Source organism: Canis lupus, chromosome 30 (assembly GCF_011100685.1).
Source record: "Canis lupus familiaris isolate Mischka breed German Shepherd chromosome 30, alternate assembly UU_Cfam_GSD_1.0, whole genome shotgun sequence".
NCBI lineage: Eukaryota > Metazoa > Chordata > Mammalia > Carnivora > Canidae > Canis > Canis lupus.
In genome coordinates, this window is record NC_049251.1 from 32,397,997 (window position 1) to 32,422,234 (window position 24,238).

General features: G+C 43.5%; 1 long non-coding RNA gene across 1 annotated transcript in view; it reads right to left on the reverse strand.

Moving 5' to 3' along the window:
- Positions 1–1,717: 1,717 nt before the first annotated feature.
- LOC119866839 overlaps positions 1,718–24,238 on the reverse strand; it is a 36,486-nt gene continuing 13,965 nt past the window's right edge. Inside the window, exon 3 of the long non-coding RNA XR_005381376.1 lies at positions 1,718–2,373. This is a non-coding gene — a long non-coding RNA (uncharacterized LOC119866839). The remainder of the gene's footprint in view (positions 2,374–24,238) is intronic.

The following is a 24,238-nucleotide window of genomic DNA, read 5'->3' on the forward strand; positions in this document are numbered from 1 at the left end:
CTGAAAAGTCAACCCCCATGCTTAACCTGAGCTCTCAAAATCGATCCATTCAGGAAACAGTTACTGAACCTTTTGGGTCCCCAGCTCTCAGGATGAGTCTTTCAAGTATCTCAGGAGCTGGAATGAGCTGACAGGGTTGGAAGCAAGAACGGAGGGGATGCTGTGAGGGCCGGGAGGGATAGGAGGGGCTTCCAGTTGGAGGTGATGGCAACTTGAGTCTCCACGGAGAGGAAGAGCTGGCCTGCTGAAGGGGTGTGGGGGCGGCGGGGGCAATCAGGGCAGGAGAACAGCCTGAGCAGAGGGGTAAAAATGACACAAGCAGACAAGCTCGGTAAGGACATTCATTCTAGCATTGCTGTCCCCTTACCTCAATGCCCCACCTATCCACCTCCCTGGTTACCAGAAAGCCATTTTGTTCAGTGAAAAGGTAGCTACAGTTATTGTCAGGTGGGTATCCGAACATGCCGATCAGGGCCTACTTCTCCAGGGTATCTGGACTTGGGTCAGACTGGCCCTTTCCAAAGCCCAGTGGCCTGTGATCCAGCCCAGAGCCAGCCACGGCAGTGGTGAGCTAGGGCGTCAGGCGAGTGAGAAGAGCAGGCTGGGGGGAGCCTGAGCAAGGAGTCGATACACCTGAGGTCCGGCGGTATGACCTGCATGGGGTTCCAGGACGCATGCCAAGTCTTTCTAAGTCATTTCTCACTTCCTTCAGCTCAGTGCAGTGCACCTGACTCTTCCAAGGGCAGCTGTCCTGCCCCAGCCCCTGTGAGAAGCAGGTCATTGGAGCCCCCCACCTATAACTGAGGGGCCAGGGTGGGCCGCCTTCCAGAAGCAAGCCGAGCAGGGCACAGGTTGGCCACAGTGAGTGACTCTGGCTTGAAGACGTGGGCTGTCTTTTGAGAGGCTGCAAAGATTCGGATGCAGCTGCAGTTGATGATGGGCCCTAGGGCTGAGGGCTGAGGGTGGTGCTGGGATGGCCATAAGGGGCCAGTACCAGCTGAAGCCCTCGGTGAGCAAAGGTCGTGGGCGGGAAAAAGAAGCTGGGTGGGAAAAGGGAACTGAGTGGGTGCCCAGGAGTCAGAGACAGGCACTCAGATACCTGGAGAAGCAGACAGGTAGCCCAGTCTCGGAATTGCGGGGTTCTGACCCTTCCAGAGGCTTGACTGGGGTCTTCCCTGCGCCTTCAGAACCCTCCCGCCTCCTTCCTGGGGTAGTCCAGGTGATCCCCCACTTCTCTGACACAGCCTGCAAAGCCAGAATCGGGGACTGGAGCAGATCACTGCTGCTGCTGGCTGGGCTCAGCCCTTCCCCCGTGACTCTGTGGTTCTTCTCTTGGAGGGATGTGAAACTTCGGGTTGGGGTCACCTTGCTGTCTCGGCACTTGCAAGTTGGGATCTTGCCTCAGCCACTAAAACACACATGGGTGACCCGGACCCCCCTTTCCCCAGCTCTCAAAGGGCCATTCTGCAGCATGCTCCCTCTGTCACAGCAACGCGGAGCTTCACCTGAATCCTGGCTCCCGGAAGGCAGCGATGGTTAAGAAAAGGCCCAACCCCTTTAAGTTCTGGGCAACCAGCTAACTGCACGGGGGACCCCCTTGCTCTGCCCAGAAAAACCCATCTCCATCCTTTCTTACTACCCCCCCCCAGGACTTGCTGATGACTCCCCCCCGTTTACCTGCCTTTCTAAAACCCCAGGCCCCCATCCCTTTCCTTTGAGGCGATCCTCGCCAAAGAAACATTTTGAAATAAAATCTTCATTGTCTGGTGCCTTTTGCTTTTACAATTAGCAGAAGTGCTGGAAGCGTCATCAGTTGGGCGGGCTATCCAGAACCTCAGGTTCCAGTCCCGGATCACCCGAGTCTGACTTCCCCTTTTGGCAGGTTTCAGGTCTCCAGTGGGAGCTCGCTACCGGGCCTCCTGCTTGCAGGATGCGTGAGTGGCACCTCCGCCGTCCAGCCTTGCGCGGGGAGGCGGGGCCGAGGGAGCAGCCGTAACCTCTGTACGCTGCCACCAGAGGGCGGTGGCTCCGCGGAGGAGGGCCCTGGCTTCTGCACCAGCCAGCTCCGGGAAGAGCCTCGGAAAGGCGCTTTGAAGTGGAGGCTGCGCAGCCTTCTCAGCCCTCCAGGGCTTTCCCAGGTTGTCCTACCGCTTTGCCGCTCCCCCCACCGCCCTGCAGGCGCCCCTTGGTGCCCCCGCACCCTAGAGTCCTGCGCCGCTGAAGCCGATCTTGAGTGAGCTGGCGCGCGCTGGGAAGCCAGCCTGGGGTCTCTAGGCCGCCAGCGCTTGTCTGGTGATGAGGTCTCTCTCCTCCCCCTCTCGCGGCCCTCGGGCCCCTTGGCTCCACTGGGGACAAGCTGAAGAATGCCTGCAGCTGGGAAATACGGAGGAGAGTCAGAAGGGGGGAGCCCTAAGAGGTCGTCTAACCATCAGCACTTTGGAGCATCACAGGGTCCCCTTCTCAAGTGGGCAAGGCAAGAACGGCTACTCCCTGGGCAAGGCCCCAAACCTGCAGCCCTTAGGGCAGCGCTGGAGGGTCGGGAGGCGGTTCAGCACTTGGCCAAATTAAACGTGAGCCTTCTGCCCAAAGGGGCCCCTCTCGGGGTAGAGACCAAAATGCAGGCCCTTCAGCCAGTCAGCTTGTGCAGTCTCTTGTATTGCCACGGTAGGGTGATCACATTTGCTTTTTCTCCGCATGTATGTCTACAAACACTTAAAAAAAAAAAGATTTTGTTTGTTTATTCATAAGAGACATAGAGAGAGGCAGAGACATAGGCAGAGGGAGAAGCAGGGATCCCCACTGAGCAGGGAGCCCTATGCAGGACTGGATCCCACCACCCCGGGGATGATTGACCTGAGCTGAAGGCAGATGCTCAACCCCTGAGCCACCCAGGCCCCCCATATACACGTTTTCCAGCAAATATAAATACAAAAGCCAGACTGTCCTCAGTGGCCAGTCTCTGGTGGTTGAAACAGCAGGAGTGAGAGGAGGATTTTCATTTCCTCTGTGTCGTTCAAATTACTCACTACTATACGCATTAAAGCATATATAACACAGAAAGAACGCAGAAAGAAGAATGATTCAGTATTTCTGTTTGACAGAAAGGAAAACCTCCTTTTTTTTAAGTATTGGAAAATGCGGAAGGAAATGAAGAAAATAACATTCATCAGTAATGTCACACTCCCCCCCCCCCCCCATGGATATTGATGTTTTTCTTTCTGGTTGGTTTCTTTCTCTATAAAACATGGATAACAGTATTAACTGTTCAGGAACGTTGCGAAGATTGAGAGAATGTATACAATAGCTAACATTCCAGAAGGGTTAGCTGTTTCTATACATAACAAATTCAGCACCGTACTATGTACATATTGTTCATATGCTGCTGTTTTCACTTATTTTTAATGGATAGTTTCTCATGTCAACCAGTCTTTAAAACTTATAGTTTTAGTGATTGCACAAAATTGCATTATATTTAAGTACAATTTGTTGAACCTATCCCCTGTTGTTGAACCTTTAGATTGTTTCCAGTTTTTTGCTGTTAAAATAACAGTGAGATTAACATCTTTAAACATCTCTCCTTGTCAGCATTTCTGATTACTTCCTTAGATGGATTTCTAGAGGCAGGATTACTGGGACAAAGGGTGCAAATATTTTTCAGGCTTTTGATTCGGGTTACCAAATTGCTTCCCAGAAAGATCTTGCCAATTTACACTCCCACCTGCAGCGTGTGAGAATGCCTGTCCCACAGCACACAAAGGAGGGATTTTTTGGGGATGGGTGAGATTTGATTATGTTGTTGGACCAAGGAGAAGAAGCCCTGTAGGGAGAGAGAATTTGAATTTCAGGAGAGGAGGGATTGTCTAAAGGAGTGAGGTCCCTGAGAGAAAGAGAGGGGGATTGGGGACACGTTCATGGGGGTCGCCTGGACTCAGAAGGGACATCTCATTTTTTTTAAGATTTTATTTATTTATTCATAAGAGATACAGAGAGAGAGGTAGAGACATAGGCAGAGGGAGAAGCAGGCTCCGCGCAGGGAGCTGGATGTGGGACTCAATCCCAGGACCCCGGGATCACAACCTGAGCTGAAGGTGGATGCTCAACCACTGAGTCACCCAGGCATCCCTGACACCTCATATTCTGAGGCTGGGGAAAAGAGGTGTGACTGGACAGGCAGTCGCTATAAGCAGGTAGATGAGATTCAAGGGAGCTAGGCCCTAGGGGTTTCCTTTTCTCAATAAAACAGGAGGCTGAGTTCAAGGGTACGAAGGCTGAAGAGGAAGAGACTTGAGAAGATGCAGCCCTTTTACCTACAGAGACTAACAGGGTTGAAAGTCAGGTTGAGGCATGTGACCCAGTATGTGGTGCCACTATTCTTAAGGGCTGTGTGTATTTTCTCTACCATATGCAGCTACCTGGGAAAGTAAGACTTGTATTTGTTAATTTATTTTATTGTTTTAAAGATTTTATTTATTTGAGAGAGAGAGAGAGCGCACATGAGAGTAGTAGTCGTGTGTGTGTGGGGGGTGTTGCAGAAGGAGAGGGAGATAGAGACTCTGAAGCAGACTGCATGCTGAGCATGGAGCCGGACATGGACTGGATCTCATGACCCTGAGATCATGACCTGAGTTGAAAGCAAGAGTTGTATGCTTAACTGACTGAGCCACCCAGGCATCCCCATATTCGTTAATTTAAACCAACTTCTTCAAAATATGTGGTAAACTCGAGAACAATGAAGCTGGCGGGGTCAGAGTAATAAACGTTTATGAATTTCTGGAGTTGTACCAAACTCTCAAGGAACAGTTAATTCCTATCTTATGTAAGTTTCTCAGAAAGTTGGAAAAGACCAAATACCGCCCAGATCATTTTATGAAACCAGTGCAATATGTATTCTAAAATCAGTAAAGACAAAGCAATAAGAGAAAAGAATAGGTTCCTTTCACCTATGATGTACATATAAAAATCCCAAATGAAATATCAGTTAACTAATCCAATTATGTATTTAAAACATACATTTTGATCAAGTAGGATTTATGCCAGGAATTCCGAGTTCCCTCCACATCAGAATCACCCCATGAATAAAGGACAAACACAATACCATTATCTCAATTCATTGATGAAGAGAAAATGTCTGATAAAGTTCATCACTTTATGGATATAAGAGAGACATCCTTAACTGGTGAAGGTTATATGGCAAGAGCTTAAGGCAAACATTCGCTTAATGAAAAGACGTGAAGTGCATCTTCTTTAAGATCTGGAATGAAATCCGAATCCAACTATAGTGCTACTGTTGAATATATAGTAATGGACATTCCTGGCAAATGGATCAGGGGAGAAGGAATAAGAGATATAAGGATGAGAAGAGATAAAAATGATGGTTATGTAAAGATAATGTTTTCATTTTCCTTGAAAAACAAAGAGAATCAACAGACAGACTGTCAAACTGATTAAAAGAATTCAGTAAATCACTAGATAAGAGATTAACCTAAAAAAAGAAATCCTTGGGGCACCTGGGTGGCTCAATCAGTCAAGCATCGGATTCCTGATTTCAGCTCAGGTCATGGTCTTGGGGTTGTAAAATCAAACCCCCAGTGGGTCTCTGCGCTCTGTGGGGAGTCTGCTTGAGATTTTTTTTCCCTCTCCCTCTGTTCCTCCCTGCCACCTTTTTCTCTGTCTCCAATAAATAAATCTTAAAAAAAAAAAAAAGAAATTCATAACGTTTCTCTTCACCAGCAGTAACCAGCTTCTGGGAGAAGGGGATCAAAATAGCATGTAAAATCTCTAACCATGAACTTGTCTAAGAATATACAAGAAACCTACAGAGAGAACTTTAAACTTTAATAAAGGATGTAGAAACTAACCTGAATAAATGTAGGCAAATCTCACACTCTTGGATAAAATGGCTTACTATTATACGGGTGTTCTTCATGAGTTAATCTACATGTGCAATGAAATCCCAATAAAAATTCCAGGTGTGTTTTCCCGGAACTTGGCAAACTCATTCTAAAATGTATAGGGACAAACAGGACTAAGTCAAGCTTGCAAAAGAATAGCAAAGAGCAGCCCACTACAAAGCTGTCTATGAACTGAACAAAGCAAAACAACAACATTGGTTCGGCACAAAGACAGACCAATAGATCATGGAACAGAATGGAAAACTCGGAGTCAGACCAGGAGTATAAGTGTGGGAGGCATCACAAATCAATAAAGAAGGGACAGATTAAACCAGCTCACTACATGGAGAAAATAAATGAGATCCCTGCCTAACACCAAATAAAAAGATACACTCTAAATTACAAAAAACCTCACTATAAAAATAAAACTCGAAATTAATAGAAGAAAATATAGGAGAGTATCCTTGGAACCTGAGTTGAGAGAAAAGGCTCTTTTTTTTTAAAGATTTTTTTTTTAATTCATGAGACACAGAGAAAGAGGCAGAGACACTGGCAGAGGGAGAAGCAGGCTCCCTGCAGGGAGCCCGACGTGGGACTCCATCCCAGACCCTGGGGATCACGACCTGAGTTGAAGGCAGATGCTCAACCACTGAACCACTCAGGTGCCCCAGGAGAAAGACTCTATAAAACTTCAAAAGTTCAAACCAGAAGGAAAAAATGGATTCATTTGATCATGTCAAGATTAAGGATTTCTGTTCAAGAGAGGATACCATGGACAATACTTGATAGAATAAGTGGATATATTTGTAAATCTAAATATGATAAGGCACTTCAAAATAAATAAATTAATTAAGATGATGAGGAATTAATACATAGAATATACTTCCCCAAAATAGAATATACAAGTAACTCATGCAAACCAATAAGCAAAAGAGAGTTTCCGGTCCAGCAAGTCAGGAGCTTGGAAGTCTACACTCTCTCCTAACAAGTAAAAAATAGAACACACTGAAAATAAACAACTGTTCTTAGATCTGCCAGAGAATTGAGGACACAGGGCAAACCACTGCTCCAAAAACTGGAGATACAGACAGATGGATGCTCACAACTTACCAGAGCAGAAACCTTCCTGGAACCAGGGCTGGGTGGGAAAACTGGAACTGTGCTTGTCGGATTTCTGAAGGCTCAGGGTGCACAAGTCTGAGATTTAGGAACCCCAGGGGTGCCCAGTCTTAGAGTTTTACCTCCAGAAGCTCTACAGGTTCTCACAGCAAATATCAGAGAGAGCTCTATTCACACTTCTAGCAGAGGGAGGGGAAAAAGTAACCATTCTGAAATATGCTGGAGGACTTTGTTCTTAACACCAGCCCTCAGGAGAAACTTTTAGCTGAGCTTTGCTCGCCATGGTTTTATCATACCTTAACCAACCTGGAAGAGAGGAAATACCCAACTCCAGCCTCCAGCCAGCTCTAGCCATTCTGGTCCACTTGACTGGGGTGGGGGTGGGGGACTGGGAAGTACTTGTGAAGTTCATTCCAAAGATACAGGTTCACGAACAAGACTAAGAGCTCATCATAGGCCTCTAGGCTTCTTCTCCCCCACATATACCTTATACCACATCACTAAAGGCCCACTTAGGGGCACTTGGGTGGCTCAGTGGTTGAGCGTCTGCCTTTGGCTCAGGTTGTGATCCCAGGGTCCCTGGGGTCGAGTCTCCCATGGGGCTCCCTGCAGGGAGCCTGCTTCTCCCTCTGCTTCTCTCTGTGTCTCTCATGAATAAATAAATAAAATCCTTTAAAAAATTGGCCCACTTACCACAGTTACCTTTATCCAGCACATCACATCTGGCTTTCAATAAAAAATTACGATGTGTACTCAGAGGTAAAAACACAGTTTGAAGAGACAGAACAAGCACCAGAACCAGACTCAAACCTAGCAGAGATGTTGGAATGATCAGATTAGGTTTTGGAATAACTGTAATGAACATGGTGAGGGAATGGATGGATGAAGTAGACAACATTCAAGAACAGTAAGGTCATGTAAGCAGAGAGATGGACATTCTAAGAAAGAATTAAAAGGAAATGGTAGAGATAAAAATCATTGTAGCAGAAATGAAGAATGCCATCTCATTAATAGAGTGGACATTATTAGGTCAATAGAAACTTCGGTTTCTATTGAATGCATCAATAGAAACTTCCAGAACTGAAAAGCTAAGAGAAAAATGACGCAAAAATGGAATGGGATATCCAAGGACTGTGGAGAACTACAAAAGGTGTAACATGCACATAATAGGAACACTAGAGAAGGAGAGAAAGATACAAACGAAATATTTGAAGCAGTAAAGACCGAAAATTTCCCAACATTAATGTCAGACACCAAAACGCAGATCCAGGAAGCTCAGAGAACACCAAGCAGGATAAATCCCCCTCAACAAAGAACCCTACACCTAGACATATTCAAATTGAAAAAAAAAAAAATCAATGGTAAAGCCTTAAAAGAAGCCAGGAGGAATACATCTTATCTGTAATGGAGCAAAGATAAGAATTACACTGGAGGAGGGGCGCCTGGGTAGCTTAGAGGTTGAGTATCTGCCGGTAGCTCAGGTGGTGATCCCAGGGTCCTGGGATCGAGTCCTGATTTGGGTTTTCCATAGGGAGCCTGCTTCTCCCTCTGCCTATGTCTCTGCTTCTCTCTGTGTCTCTCATGAATAAATACTTTTTAAAAAAATTACATTCAACTTCTCAGAAACCATGCAGGTAAGAAGTGAGTGCAGTGAAATATTTCAAGTGTTGAGAGAAAAAGAAACCCTGCCAACCTAGAATTCTGTATCCTAGGAAATTATCCTTCAAAAGTGAGGGAGAAATACTTTCTCAGACAAAAAAAAAAAAAAAAAAAAAAAAGAGGTGATTTGTTGCCAGTAAAACTCCCTTGCAAGAAATTTTAAAAGAAGTTCTTCAGAGAGAAAGAAAATGATCTTGGTCAAAAAATTAGATCCACATAAAGAAAGGAAGAGTGTGGGCAGCTCTGGCGGCCCAGCAGTTTAGTGCCACCTTCAGCCCAGGGTGTGATCCTGGAGTCACAGGATGGAGTCCCACATTGGGCTCCCTTCATGAAGCCTGCTTCTCCCTCTGCCTATGTCTCTGCTTCTCTCTCTCTCTCTCTCTCTCTCTCTCTCTGTGTGTCTCTCATGAATAAATAAGTAAAAATTTTTTAAAAAAAAAGAAAGGAAGAGTGTTAGAGAAGGAATAAGTGAAAGCAAAATAAACACTTTTTAAAAATGTTTAATTGAACTAATATGTAACAGTTTGTTTAAAATAGTAATAGCAGCAATGTGTTCAATGATTTTAGTTTATGTGTAAGTGAAATGAATGACAGCAGTGACATGATGCATGGGAGGATGGAATTAGGAATGTTGGTTATTATTAAGTAAGTACTTGCAGTACCCATGAAGCTGTAGTGTTTTTGAAAGTGAACTTGGATTAGTTGTAGATGTCTATTGCAAACTCTAGGGAAACCAGTAAAAAAAAGTAAGAAAAGAAGTATAACTGATATGCTGAGAAAGGGGAGAAAGTAGAATTCTATAAATTGCTTGGTTAAAACCACAAAAGGCAGAAAAAGAGTACATGACAAATATAGGAACAAAGGCAAGGATAACATAAGAAACAATAGAAACATAACATAGAAAACAATAACACATATGGTAGATATTAACCCAATTATAGTATATCATAATTGTTTTAAATGTCAATGGTCTAAATATACCAAATAGAAGACAGAGATTATCAGAGTGGATAAAAAAAAATGTGACCCAGTTATGTTGTCTATGGAAAACTCCACTGTAAATAAAAAGACACATATAGATCAAAAGTAAGGGGATGGAAAAAGACTAATCAAGAGAAAGCTGGAGTAGCTATATTCATTTCAACCAGGTAAGACTACAGAGCAAGAAAGGTTTTGGGGGACAAAGCCAGGCTGTATATGATGATAGAAAGGTCAATTCTCCAGGAAGACAGAGCAATCCTTAATACGTATGTGCCTAACAATAGAGTGTCAATATATATGGGGAAAAACCGATGGAACTGCAAGAAGAAATAGATGAATCCACTCTCCTAGCTACAGACTTCAACATCCTTCTACCAGAAATGGACAGATCAACAGGCAGAAAATCAGTAAGGACACTGGAATGCTGCACCATCAATCAAGTGGATAGAATTGGTATCTATAAACTACTGCATCCCAGGCCAGAATACATATTCTTTTCAAGCTCACATGGAATACTCACCAACATAGACCATTCTGGGCCATAAAACACATCCTGACAAACTTAAAAAGTAGAAATCATCCAATGTCTGCTCTCAGACCACAGCAGAAGTAAACTAGAAATCATAACAGAGATAGCTGGAAAGTCCCAAGATACTTGGACATTAAACAACACACTTACAAATGACACCTGGGTCAAAGAAGAAGCCTCAAGAGAAGTTTTAAAGTAACTATGTAAAAATGAAAAGACAACTGATCAAAAATTGTATGATGCAGCAAAAGCAGGGCTTAGAGAGAAATTTATAGCACTGATGCATGTATTAGAGAAGATCTAAAATCAATGATCTTAGCTTCCATTTTAGGAAACTAGAAAAGGAAGTGCAGATTAAATCTGAAGTAAGCAAAAAGTTAACAGGTCCTATAGAAAAATGGGTAAAGTTTACCAACAGGCAATTTATAAAAGTGGTAACCCAAATAGGCATATGAAGGGAATTATCAAGAATTAAAATCATTGGTGATCAGAGAATTTCAACTGAAGACAGCAGTGCAGTGTCACCTTACATCTACTAGACTGGCAATACTTAGAAAGCTGGAAAATGCCTAGTGTTGGCAGGTGTATGGAGATTCAGGCTCCTACACCTGCTGCCACTGGGGATGCAGAACAGTCAACCTTTCTGGAGAGCAGTCTGGCACAACACCGGCAACTCAGACACGTGCAGAGCCTAGGGCCCAGCAAATCACGTCCTGGTGGATAGACCAAACAAATGATCCTACAGGTCCATCAGGCAATATGCATTAGAATGTTTACTGCTAGGGCAGCCCGCGTGGCTAAGTGGTTTGGCGCTGCTTTTGGCCCAGGGCCTGATCCTGGAGACCAGGGTTCGAGTCCCATGTCGGGCTCCCTGCATGGAGCCTGCTTCTCCCTCTGCCTGTGTCTCTGCCTCTCTCTCTCTCTGTGTGTCTCTCATGAATAAATAAATAAATAAATCTTAAAAAAACAAAGTGTTTACTTGCTGTGTCAGTTCTGATAGTGGGCAATCATAGCTGTCCACCTGCAGAGGAGTAGATGGGTAAAGTATAGAAGGTACACCTGGTAACAATACTATGCTGCAGTTAGAGAAGCAAGGGATTGGATGCATAAGTAGCAATATGAATAGACCTTAAAAACAGTGCTGAGTTGACAAAGGAGATAACTCTAAACCATTCAAATAAATTACAGTACATGCACATATTTTTGTAATTTACTGTGTATATGCTTTTTATCAATTTTCTAAAATGCATATGGAGTGGGGGAGGGATGAATAAGCAGAGCACAGGGGATGTTTAGGGCAATGAAAATAATATGAACCTATGTCATTATGCATTTGTCCAAACCCACAGAATGTACAACACCAACAGTGAGCCCTAGTGTAAACTATGGATTTTAGGTGATTATGATGTGTCAGTGTTGGTTCAGCATTTGTAACAAATATACCCTCTGGTAGGAGATGTTTTAAATGGGAAATGCTACGTATGTGAGGGGGAAAGAGGAGTATGGGGAATCTCTGTATCTTCCCCTTAATTTTGCTGTAAGCCTAAAACTATTCAAAGGAAAAATAAAATTTTTAAAAATGTTTTTAGGTAAAATTTAAATACATATACACAATACTTGAAATGTATCATAAACCTAAATCTAGGAGCTCAGACTGTTCAACTTCTAGAAGAAAACATAGGAGAAAGTCTTTGATTTGGGGATAACGCAAGGATCTCTTAGGCTGAAAAGAGCATGAATGGCAAAAGAAAAAACTGACAAATTGAGCATCATTAAAATGAAAAACATCTGCTTCTCAAAAGACACTGTTAAGAAATGAAAAGGCAAGCCATGGCCTGGAGAAACACATATATGATAAAGGATTTTGGGCGAGTCAACAGTTTATTGCTTCACATTTCCAAGTCCACCCTTCTTCGCCTGCTCCGTGATCCTGGAGGTGGGCTATGTAGAGATTTCACCTGTGACATTTGGAATGATGTTGTGCCAGTAGGGGATGCTGGAGGGACACTGACGGAGGAAGGAGATTTCCCTTCCTGTTTCCTGCAGAGTGCAGGCTTCCTTGCACAGGGCTCCTGTAAAGGGCAGCTTCTCTAGCTCCCAGTTCTGATAGCATAGGGCAACCAGCAGTGCCCAGCTGCTAGAAGCTTCTCTCAACACCTTCTCAAAGTGGTGTGCCACTGCTAAGTGAACCTGACTGTGAGCCACTTCCTCCAGCACCCCTCAGGTGACTTTGCATCAAGTTCCAGGGTTCGGCACCTCCCTGTGGACAATATCACAAAAAGTAGATGTCCTCTGGTGAGCCACCTCAGTGTCTCTTTCACCATCCAGTGAGCTGTGCTGTGCTCTTTCCAACAGGTCTGGAGGTTCTTTTCAGACAACTAGATCTTAGCCCTACCAGTAGTGGGGCATTTGCTATTCCTATATTCGTTAGAGCTCTCTTTGACTCTTACAAGCCAATTCTCCATTATTTCAATCTCCTGTTAATAGTTTTCCTGATTGGAAAAAAAAAAATAGTTTTCCTGATTGGACCCTAACTGATATGACCTATACCCAGAATGTCTAAAGAAATCTCACAACTCCATAATAAATAAAACATACAATACACTTTAAAATGAATGAAAGATTTAAACATTTCATCAAATAAGATCTTTTATCTTTTTTAAGATTTTATTTATTTATTCATGAGAGACACAGAGACAGAGACAGAGAGGCAGAGACACAGGCAGAGGGAGAAGCAGGCTCCAAGCAGGGAGCCCAATATGGGACTCGATCCCGGGTCTCCAGGATCACAACCTGGGCTAAAGGTGGTGCTAAACTGTTGAGCCACCCGGGCTGCCCAAGATCTTTTTTTTTTTTTTTAAGATTTTATTTATTTCAAATAATATCTATGAATGGCACATAAGCACATAAAAAAAGATTCTCAGTATGATTAGTCATTAGGAATTGCAAGTGAAAACCACAATGACATGCTGCTGCATCACAAAATGGCTCAAATAAAAAAATCTGACAAAACCAACTACTAGTTGTTAAGGCAAAGCAACTGGAACTCTTATACATTGTTGGTGAGAAAGTAAAATGGCTCATCACTTTGGAATTTCTTACAAAGTTAAATATATACTTATGAACATATCTCATTGTTTTAACCTGCAACTCTTTAATGACAAATGATATTGAGCATCTTTTTGTATGCTTATTTGCCATCTGTTTATCTTTTTAGTGAAGTGTCTGTTCAGATGTTTTGCCCATTTTTAAATTGGGTTGTTTGTTTTTTTACTATGCAGTTTTAGGAGTTCTTTGTGTATTTTGGAGATAAGTCCTTTATTAGATATGTGTTTTGTACATATATTCTCTCAGTCTGTGACTTTCTCATTCTATGTATGTATGTAACAGTATCTGTGCAAAGTTTTTAATTATAATAAAGTTCAACCAGTCAATTTTTTCTTTAATAAATCGTGTTTTTAGGGGCACCTGGGTGGCTCAGTCAGTTAAGTGACTGACTTGTGGTTTCAGCTCAGGTTGTCATCTCATGGATCATAGGATCAAGCTCCGTGCCTGGCTGGCTCTGTGGTCACCAGGGACTCTACCTGAAGATTCTTTCCATCTGCCCCTCCCCCAACTCCTGTGTATGCACATGTGTGCTCTCTTGCTCTCTCTCAAATAGGGGTGGTGGAAGGGGAGGAGGGCGGGGGGTGGGGGTGAATGGGTGACGGGCACTGAGGGGGGCACTTGACGGGATGAGCACTGGGTGTTATTCTGTATGTTGGTAAATTGAACACCAATAAAAAATAAATTTATTATAAAATTAATTAATTAATTAATCTTTAAAAATCAATCATTCAATCAATCATGTTTTTGGTGTTGTATCTAAAAAATTATTGCTAAACCCAAAGTTATCTAGACATTCTCCTGTCTCCCTCTAGAAGTTTTATAGTTTTGTACTTTGCATTTAGGTTTATGATCAATCTTTAGTTAATTAAAAACAATTTTTTAAAGACTTCATTTCTTTATTTGAGAGAGAGACAGAAAGCTCAAGAAGGGGAAGGTACAGAGAGAGAGGAAGAAGCAGACACCTCACTGAGTGCAGAGCCTAATGCGGGGCTGATCCCAGGACCCTGAGATCATGACCTGAGTTGATGTCAGATGCTTAACTGACTGAGCCACCCAGGCACCCCTGAGTTAATTTTTGTGAAAGGTAGAAAGTCTGTGTCTAGATTCCTGGTTGATTGGTTTGTTTGTTTATGCACATCTAGCAATTCCAGTACTATTTATTGAAGACTATTCTTTTTCCATTGAATTGCCTTTTCTCCTTTGACAAAGATCAGTTGATTATTATTGAATGTAAATTTTACTTCAATAGGGCACCTGAGTGTCTCAGTCCATTAAGTGCCTTTGGCTCAAATTGAGATCCCAGGATCCTGGAATCAAGCTCCATTTGGGCTCCCTGCTGAGCAGGGAGCCTGCTTCTCCCTCTCCCTGTGCCTGCTACTCCCTCTGCTTTTGTGCTCTCTCTCTCTTTCTAAGATTTTATTTATTATTCATGAGAGACACATAGAGAGAGAGGCAGAGACTTAGGCAGAGGAGATGCAGGCTTCATGCAGGAAGCCAGATGTGGGGCTCGATCCCCGGTCTCCAGGATCATGCCCTGAGCCAAAGGCAGACGCTCAACTACTGAGCCACCCAGGCATCCCTCTATTTCTGTCAAATAAACAAACAAAATAAAATCTTTAAAAAACTTTTCCTGCAATGAGATTGACTCAAAGGAAAATACATGTGTACAAAACAAATATATATATTTATTTATAGTCTAAAGAATTCTTCTTTATTCTGAGTCATGAACAGTGGCATCACCCTCACATGCCTCTGTTTGCAGTCCATTGCATCATAGTTATGCAATTGTCATATTTTTTTTATTGGTATTCCATTGATGATGCACGGAGGCTTTATTGGTAAGTAAAACTAAAAAAAACAGAATACGCTTTGGGAGATTTCAAAACATGAATTCACCTTTTTAAAACAAAAGGCAGATTGAAACAATATTTGTCAGAAATACATATTTGTCAGAAAAATAAACAAAGCATGTGCTTTAGACACAGTAGAGTGATTGTCAAGGTATATAGGAGGGTATGTGGAATGATCATAAAAAAGAGTGAGTGAGTGAATGAATGAATGAATGAAAACAAGTGAGTGGTCTTGCATAGATTATTGATGATAATTCTGGCATCCTGATGGTTGCTACTAAACTGTTATTTCCTTCTTCCTGGGCCCTGGGCTACTTACCTAGAAACTACATTTCCCAGCTCCCTGCAAACCCCACCTCCACCTACTTATGACCATGTGGAAAAATTTTCACCTCAATGTGATGTGAGTAGAAGTGACTACAATTTCCAATTTCATATTCTTAAAGATATGTGCTTCTGTGCTTTATCCTCCTTGCCTTCTTGCTCATCAGAAATGATCACAACTGAAGCAATCTTGAAAACCATATGTTGAAGATAGCAGCCCTGCCTTGCTGCTCTGAGTTGCTGCATGACTTTGAGGAAGAGCCTATAGCATAGAGGAAGTTAGCCCATCTTTGGGAAGGTGAGACTCTGCATTAGTATTTGTGAGATATATCAAAGCAGGGATAAAATGGGGCTGAATAACATCAAGAACTGTTCTGCCTTGAAGAACACCCTTCCCACCCCATCCTTCCATGGTCTTCATTCTTCTTCCTTTTTTAAAAAAAGATGTTTACTTATTTATTTTAGAAAGAGTATAAGAGGGGCAAGGAGCAGACAGAGAGGGGGAGAATCCTGGAGCAGACTCCCCACTGAGCAGGGAGCCCAGTATAGGGCTTGATTCCAGGATCCTTAGATCTGACCAGAGCCAAACTCAAGAGTCAAGTGCTTAACTGATTGACCCACCCAGGCACCCCTTATCTCCATTCTAAATGACTATGACAATAGCTTTTGATCTGGTGTCCTGGGGGCCCACCAGTCTATACTGGAAGAGTCTGCATTAGCCTTTATGGCACTCTCTGGCCCCAAAGTTATGTATCCAAGTTCTGGTTGTGGCGAAAAAGATAAAAGTTAGCAGCACCCTCCTACTCAACCCCTCTACCAGCATGCACACACAACACACACAATGGGTTCCTGGGCACATAGAGGAGAGGAGGGTAGTCTGGAAGGAGTGAGAGGATTAGTATGAATATTTTGTTAATATAGGCAGGTCCATACTGAATCTGGCATCCTACTAAAAATTGTTTACCACCACCAACCACCACCATCCCCAACACTGAAAAGTAAGTACTACAGTTACTTTTCATATTAACATTAAGTTAGTGTTAAATGTTTGTGTTGTGTGTCCTTTTGATCCTCTTTTTGCATCATTTTGTTTTGGATGTGTCTCTTATAAGAGGCATATGGTTGATTTTTTTTTTTTTAACACAATGTGAGTCTTTGTCCTCTACTGGAAGATTTAACTCATTTACATGTATTGTTTAGATTATGTATTTTGGTTTTGGTACTCTTGCTTATGAGTCATACTTGTTTATCATTCTAATTACTTTTTTCCTGTCTTTTCTTATGCTGGCTGGGTTTTGTTTGCTTTTCTTTTGCTGTGATTTGGAAGACAGATATACGATTTTTTAATTCTACTAGAGTTTAAGCTTTTAAAAATATATTTTTTATTTCAAAAAGACCCACACATCTTTATTATCAAGTCTATTTATAGCCTAACAAAATATCAGTGTTCTTCTAAAAAATATATTGCTTTATATCTGTCCCTTAGCAAGTCACCTCCAAACGAGATGATACAGAATCTCCCCCCTCCTTTTTTTTTTTTTTTACTTAGGGGGAGCATGGTAAGGATCTTGGACTTGGCACAAAATAAACATGTAATTTATCACACATACTGACACCCAGAAGTCCAGTTTTGATCTTCTTCAGTGATCCTTTTGAATTACAGCTGATCTTATGATTAGTTTTATTAGAATTTCTCAATAACGTGGGATTTTTCTTCTGTTTCTCAACCTTTTTTTACCCCCATGACATACATAGCAAACGACATTCACATACAAGGCACAATCTCATGGACATAACCTTTTATTAAGGAACATTAAACATTCTGTAGAGAAGTAAAATAAATAATCCCCCCATACATTCTTTGGCATGATATTTATAAAAGCATTTTATAAAAAGCATTTGCCTGCAGCTCAGGCCGTGATCCTAGGTCCTGGGATTGAGTCCCACATCGGGCTCCTTGCAAGGAGCCTGCTTCTCCTCTGCCTATGTCTCTGCCTCTCTCTCTGTCTCTCATGAATCAATAAATAAAATCTTAAAAAAAAATACGAAGCTGTATTTAATTTAAAGTACATCTTCTAATAAATTTTATTTTTTCCCATGTCTTTATAGTGTAGATGATATTAGGAAAGGAACAAGTGTGTGTTGTTGCAGAATAAACGGTGAGTTAATCTTCTACTGTTGAAAATTATCACAGAATTGAATCACATATATCTATGTGACTATGAATACAACATGTTGCCTTTGCATCATTAGTTTGGTTTTGACTTGGTCATCATCACTGCCATGTGACTCCTAATAGAAATGATAATAAGGCCATGCTCTTTCTTGCACCTGCTAGAGTTGGATGTAGTCTTTGGATTTGATTCATCTCCCCTACCTCATTCCCTATTAAGAATTTATCTATAGGTAAAATTAAGAAGAAAATGAAAGTAAGTCTAAGAATCATGACTCCCAGGTACTGAGATCATTCATAATCCCCACAGCTCTTTGGTGCCACTGGCAGGGGGTAATCTCCACTAGTTGAGGCTGCGATAAGATAGACTGTGGGTCATGTTCAATTTTGGTAGTCTCTGTATCAGCCCTGTTTTCATTTCTCAAGAAAGCACATTGTAATTCAAGGGACTGAGAATGCTTGATTATATTTGAATGCACTCTGAGTTTTCACAATTAATTTCAGATTAGACAATATTCCAATCAAAGAAATACAGTGAATGATAAGACAAAAACGGTATATTCTCCACCTATTTTAAGAGATGCAATATTAGAGCTATGATTAAACTCCAAGATAATTAGGTCTCTCTGATTTAAATAAAACACGCCAAAAGAAGCCCCCCCAACCCCCCCTACCCCGCAAGCCCCACTTTTATTGACGTGTGGCGTACATATGCTAATTTATTTTTAACAGATAAATAGCTTTCAAAATTCAGTTCTTGAACCACCCTTAGTCATTAATGTCCTGGGACAACTGTGCCACTGATGACGATGTAGCAAGGTGATACAATCATAACTGCTGGGCATCATATTTCTTGAGCCATAAAATTCATGAATGAACAGTGTCTTTTGACTTTCCTCATTGTAAGCTGTTATTTCAACACTTTTTGGTTGAATATATAATTGCCAACAATTCAACATTCAAAATTAGAAGCCTAGGGGTGCCTAGGTGGCTCAGTCGGTTAAGCATCTGCCTTAGGTTCAGGTTGTGATCCCAGGATCCTGGTATCAAGCTCTGAGTCATGGAGCCATCATTGAGTCATTGAGTCATCAGTCATTGAGTCATCGGTCTCCTTGCTCAACGGGGAGCTTCTTCCTCTCCCTCTGCCTACCACTCCCCCTGCTTGTGCTTTCTCTCTCTATGTCAAATAAATAAATAAAATCTTAAAAAAATTAGAAGCTTATAAATGAAAAGTAAGTTTCTTGTCCCCCTGTCCTCCAGGAGAAGCAGCTATGACTATGGTTTCTTGGGTATCCCTCTGGAAATATTCAACATAATCAGTGAATTTTCAAGGTGTATGTGCGTGTGAGTGTGTGTATTGGTTAGGTTGCATACAACAGAAAGGCCACTATCTTGTCTTAACCAGGTAGGAGTTTCCATTTCTGATGAACAAGGTGTTTGGAGGATGGCAGGCATGGTCCCACAGCATGGTCACCACAGAGTCAGCATGTTGTTATGACAGTGTCAATGTCTGGTCACACCTCTCTTTTTTCTCCCTCATGCTTACTGTGTGACTTTTGCTTTCTTGCTCATTGTCTCGCGAGTTGGCTGCTACACTCTCATATCTGCACTTCAGAAACCAAACAGAAGAACGAGGGAAGAGTATGCCTATATTAAAGCAAAACGTTCTCAGGTCTCCCAGCTGTCTTCCATTTATATCTCATTGGCCACATGGCGTCACATGGCCACTTGGAGAGAGTCTGGGAAGCAGAATATCTAATCTGGGCCCACTATCGCTCTCAACAAAATGTCTCTCGGGAAAGAAGGACAGCAATAATTGCATTCTATATCTGCCAATCCTACTTGGCTTTTTTCACTTAACTATGTGATTCCACATGCTTTCTCTTCTTAGAATAGACTTGCAATGTCAGTTAGATTCATTTATGTCTTTTTATTCATTTCACAAATAAGAATGTGTTGCTCACTTAGGTGGCAGAGGGAGACTAATTGCTTTCCAATATCCGTTTCTGCTATTTTTAAAACCTCTGGTTTTTAAATGGACAGAAGATGGGGCCCTGGGTGGCTCAGTCGGTTAAGCTTACTCACTTGCTTGCTTTTTTTTTTTTTAATATTTTATTTATTTATTCATGACAGACACACAGAGAGAGGCAAAGACATAGGCAGGGGGAGAAGCAGACTCCCTGCGGGAGCCCGATGAGGGACTCCATCCCAGGACCCTGGGATCATGCCCTGAGCTGAAGGAGACGCTTAACCGCTGAGCCGCCGGCCATCCAGGCGTCCCAGTTGGTTAAGCTTTCAACTCTTAATCTCAGCTCAGGTCTTGAACTCAGAGTCCTAAGTTCAAGCCTGGTGGTGCCTCCCTGCTGGGTGTGGGACCTGCTTAAAAAAATAAATAAAATAGGGATCCCTGGGTGGCGCAGCGGTTTGGCGCCTGCCTTTGGCCCAGGGCGCGATCCTGGAGATCCGGGATCGAATCCCACATCGGGCTCCCGGTGCATGGAGCCTGCTTCTCCCTCTGCCTGTGTCTCTGCGCCTCTCTCTCTCTCTGGGACTATCATAAATAAATAAAAATTAAAAAAAATTAAAAAAATAAATAAATAAAATAAAACTAAATAAATGGACACAAGGCAACCGTAAATAAGACAAAATTTCTAGGTATCCTTTCACCAAAATGTAGCTATATGACTAAGTTCTGGCCTGTGTGATGAGAGCCAGGGTGATAGATACAACTACCATACCAGGTCCTGCCTTTGAAGAGGACATGTGTGCCTGCCCCTTCCTGTTTTTCCCTTCCTTCTAGGGTCTGCACTGTGGACTTTGTGGCGCTCTTTATGCAGAAGGGATGCTGCATGTAGTAGCAGCCAGGTTTACATCCTAACTACTACCTCCACGAATGTGCCATATTCTGGGAGTGGGGCCCAGGAAGCAAGAAAGGAGAGAATTATTTTCTTGCCTTTAAGGAGCTCCAAATCTCCTCACGAGGAAATACCTCTGAAATCATGTGATCAGTGCTGTGGTGGACCAAGGACCTTTGGAGCTCAGCAAATACACTCACCTGCCATCCTCTCACCTGTCCATCCAAGCAGCTCTCCAGCCATTCACACTCATCCATAGATGGATTTTCATCTATCACCCACCACTCATCCTTCCATTCAGCGGTCCCTCTCTCCCACGCAGCTTGTAAGGATCCTGCAGTGATTGCTTGCAGAGAGTTATGCAGAACTCATTCTGATGTATTTTTCTAGAATCAAGCCAATCAGAATGCACTTTTTACCACCATTTTAACAGACGCCAAGATCATCACACACATGCAATATAATAAGATTTCTGATTCAAATCACATAAGACATGCTACTTTGTGCATATTTTTAGAGTTTCCTCAATAAGAAAAACGATATGTTCACTACTTTTTCTCAAGTGGTCCCTCCCACTTCTCCTGAGTCGGATGTGACGCCAGTCCACAGTACAGCCAAGCCTGGGGAAATTCAGGCAGAGAGGAAGTGTGAGTTTGGTGTCATCCATAGCAGTGCATTCCCCTAATTCTCCAGAGAGCTCAGGTGACTACAAAAGAAGCCCAGCAGATTTCATTCACCTCCCAGGAACAAGGCTCAAACTCTTCTTCTTCTTTTTCTCAGGCCACTTAAACAAACACACACACACACACACACACACAAAATTTCTTTTTTGAGAGAGAAAGAGCATATGCAAGAGGGGGGTGGTAAGGGAGGAGGGGGAGAGAATCTTAAGCAGGCTCCATGCCCAGCAAGGAGCCTGACACAGGGCTGGATCTCACCACCCTGAGATCATGACCTGAGCTGGAAGCAACAGTTGGACCTTAATCAACTAAGTCATCCAGGCGCCCCTTAAACAAATTTTGAAAATTCATCCTAATAAAGCGAAAACCAAGGATGCAGATTATGGCAGGAACATAGTCAAGCATGGAATTTTCTGTTTCCTTTAATGAGAAAACATAGTTGTTGCTAATAAATAACATAGCTCAAAAAATAAGAAAGTAGAAGCTCACGTGTTGATCCCCCAGGAACAAATATGAAATGTTATTTATCAAACACGCTGTGAATTATGTGGTTTAAAATATTCAAGAGCAAACTTCAAACACATTGAATTGAAGCCGTTAAGTCACATTACTGACCTATCCTGCTGTGGAGATTCTGGGTAGAGGTGGTTCCAGGCACTAGGCAGCTGGGCCCTGGAGGCAGCGCACCCAGGGGAGAGGAACCGCTCTTTAGCTGGTGTTAGGTGTCCTCAGAGACTCATTACACTCTCCAAAGCTCCTCGGATTACCAGGCAAAGTTGCCTCTCACAATATTTGCAGAAGGAAGCAAAGCACTGTCCTTCCAAGCTCACCTCTATGTTCAGAGTCTGTAGAAGTCTGTCTCCCTATTAAATACTTAGAAAGTAGCTAAGAGCTAAGCTTTTGTTGAGCTCTGGCTTCAGGATGAATGAGTTCCATCTCCTAGAACCAGAGTGACCTTCCAGGGCCTCAATTCTTTCATTCCTAAAATGAGATTAATCATAATGGCACTTACCTCATAGAGTGTTATGAGAATCACAGCCCTCGGTTGGTGATAATTATCATTACTTACATGTAATTATTACTAGTAATACTTCCTCCAGACTATTGCATGGATTGCAGGATGTCCAAATAAATAAGATTTTAGGGACTCCTGAGACTGGCAGCGAGGAGGCAGGGCGTGTAGAGGTTAAGAGTGGAGGCTTCTTGCCTGACTTCCTTCCTGCCTCTGTTTGCTTCTGGCCACTTAGAAGCTGCGTGCCCTTGGGCAAGTTACTTACCCTCCCCGAGCTTCTCTTTCCTCATTTCCACAGTGAAAATAATAATGGTGCACATTTCACTATCTGGAAGGAGGCTGGGCCAGAGCATCTGAGCTGTTCAAAGGGCCCGTACATGTTCCCATGTCCTTCCTACTCTATTAATAGGATAATTATGTTATTCTATCAACAGTACCTATCTCAAAGGGTAGTTATGAGGCCTGAGCACTTGCAGAGCCCTTTCCAATAGTGCCGGGCAATAACTATGTGGCATTAATGTTATTATTACTGATCATCTGCAATCTGTAGATTAGGAAAAGCAAGGCCCAGAGAGACTGAGACCGCATCCCAAAGCATGAGGCTGGCTAGTGGGTGGCAGGGCCTAGAATCCAGGGGTTCTGTTGGGGGCCCCCTGCAGCTGCCCAGCCTGGGAACTAGACAGTTCCTCTGCCTCCACTCCCCACCCCACCCCCGGGGGTGGGAGGGGGGGTGCAGAGGCACCCTGGGAACGGAAAGCTGGCTGTGCTCCAAGTCCCAGGGGCCCTGGAGTCCTGCCCCCGCTGCACCCTCCTGCAGCCCCAGAACAAAGTAGGCTGCGCCGCGGAACATTCCAGCCCCCCAGGGCCGGGCGGGACCCCGCAGAGCCCCCTCCCCGGCCTCCGCGCCCGGCCCGCGTGCGGACGCGATTGCACCGGAGGAATTCGCCGCCCCCCGCCCCCCCCACTAACCTCCCGACCCGCCTCGCAGGAGGCCGCGGGCCGCGGGGGGCGGGGCAGACGGGCGCCGGGGCTCGGCCGCTGGGCTCCGGCCCGGCGGCCCCACGGCCTCACTTCAGCCTTTATAAGAAACGAATGCAGCCTTTTGTTAAGAAAACAGGACGAGGAGAACTAGGGAAAGGATCTCCGTGCATCCTACCACCCCGAGACAACTGCTGTTGATTCGGATTGTGTCCCTCCAGACCTCCCCACGCGCAGCACACGCACGTGCATATTAGCAGGAAAGGGCTCGTGCAATTATACCGTTTTTAAATTTTTTAAAAGATTTTATTTATTCATGAGAGACACACAGAGAGAGGCGGAGGGAGATGCAGGCTCCATGCAGGGACGCCAATGTGGGACTCGATCCCATGACCTTGGGATCAGGCCCTGGGCTGAAGGCAGACGCCCAACTGAGCCACCCAGTACCCCATACTGTCGTTTTTAAATTAAGACTTTAGTTTTTATTTTTATTTGTTTTTAAAGATTTTATTGATCTACTCATGAGAGACACAGAGAGAGAGAGAGAGGGGGGGGCAGAGACACAGGCAGAGGGAGAAGCAGGCCTCATGCAGGGACTTGATCCCGTGTCTCCAGAATCAGGCTCTGGGTCCAAGGTGGCACTAATCCCGCTGAGCCACCCAGGCTGCCCCAGACTTTAGTTTCTAGAGCAGTTTTAGGTTCACAGAAAATTGAGATAGTGGAAAGTTCCCATGTACCTCCTGTCCCCATGTACCTGCTATCCCCCCATATACCTATCATCCCCATCCTCACAGTTTTCCCTATTATCATTATCCTCATCATCCTCACATTATCCCTATTATCAGCTTGCATTAGGGTGGTACATTCATCACAATTGATGGATCAGTATTGATACACTACTATTAATAAAGCCCATAGCTTAATTAAGCTTTCTTCTTTGTGCTATAAAGTTCAGTGTTGATAAATGCATAATGTCACTGGGCCCCCCCAGGTGGCTCAGTGGGTTAGGCTCCAGACTCTTGATTTCAGCTCAGGTCATTATCTTGGGGTTGAGAGATGGATTCCGAGCCCCACACCCC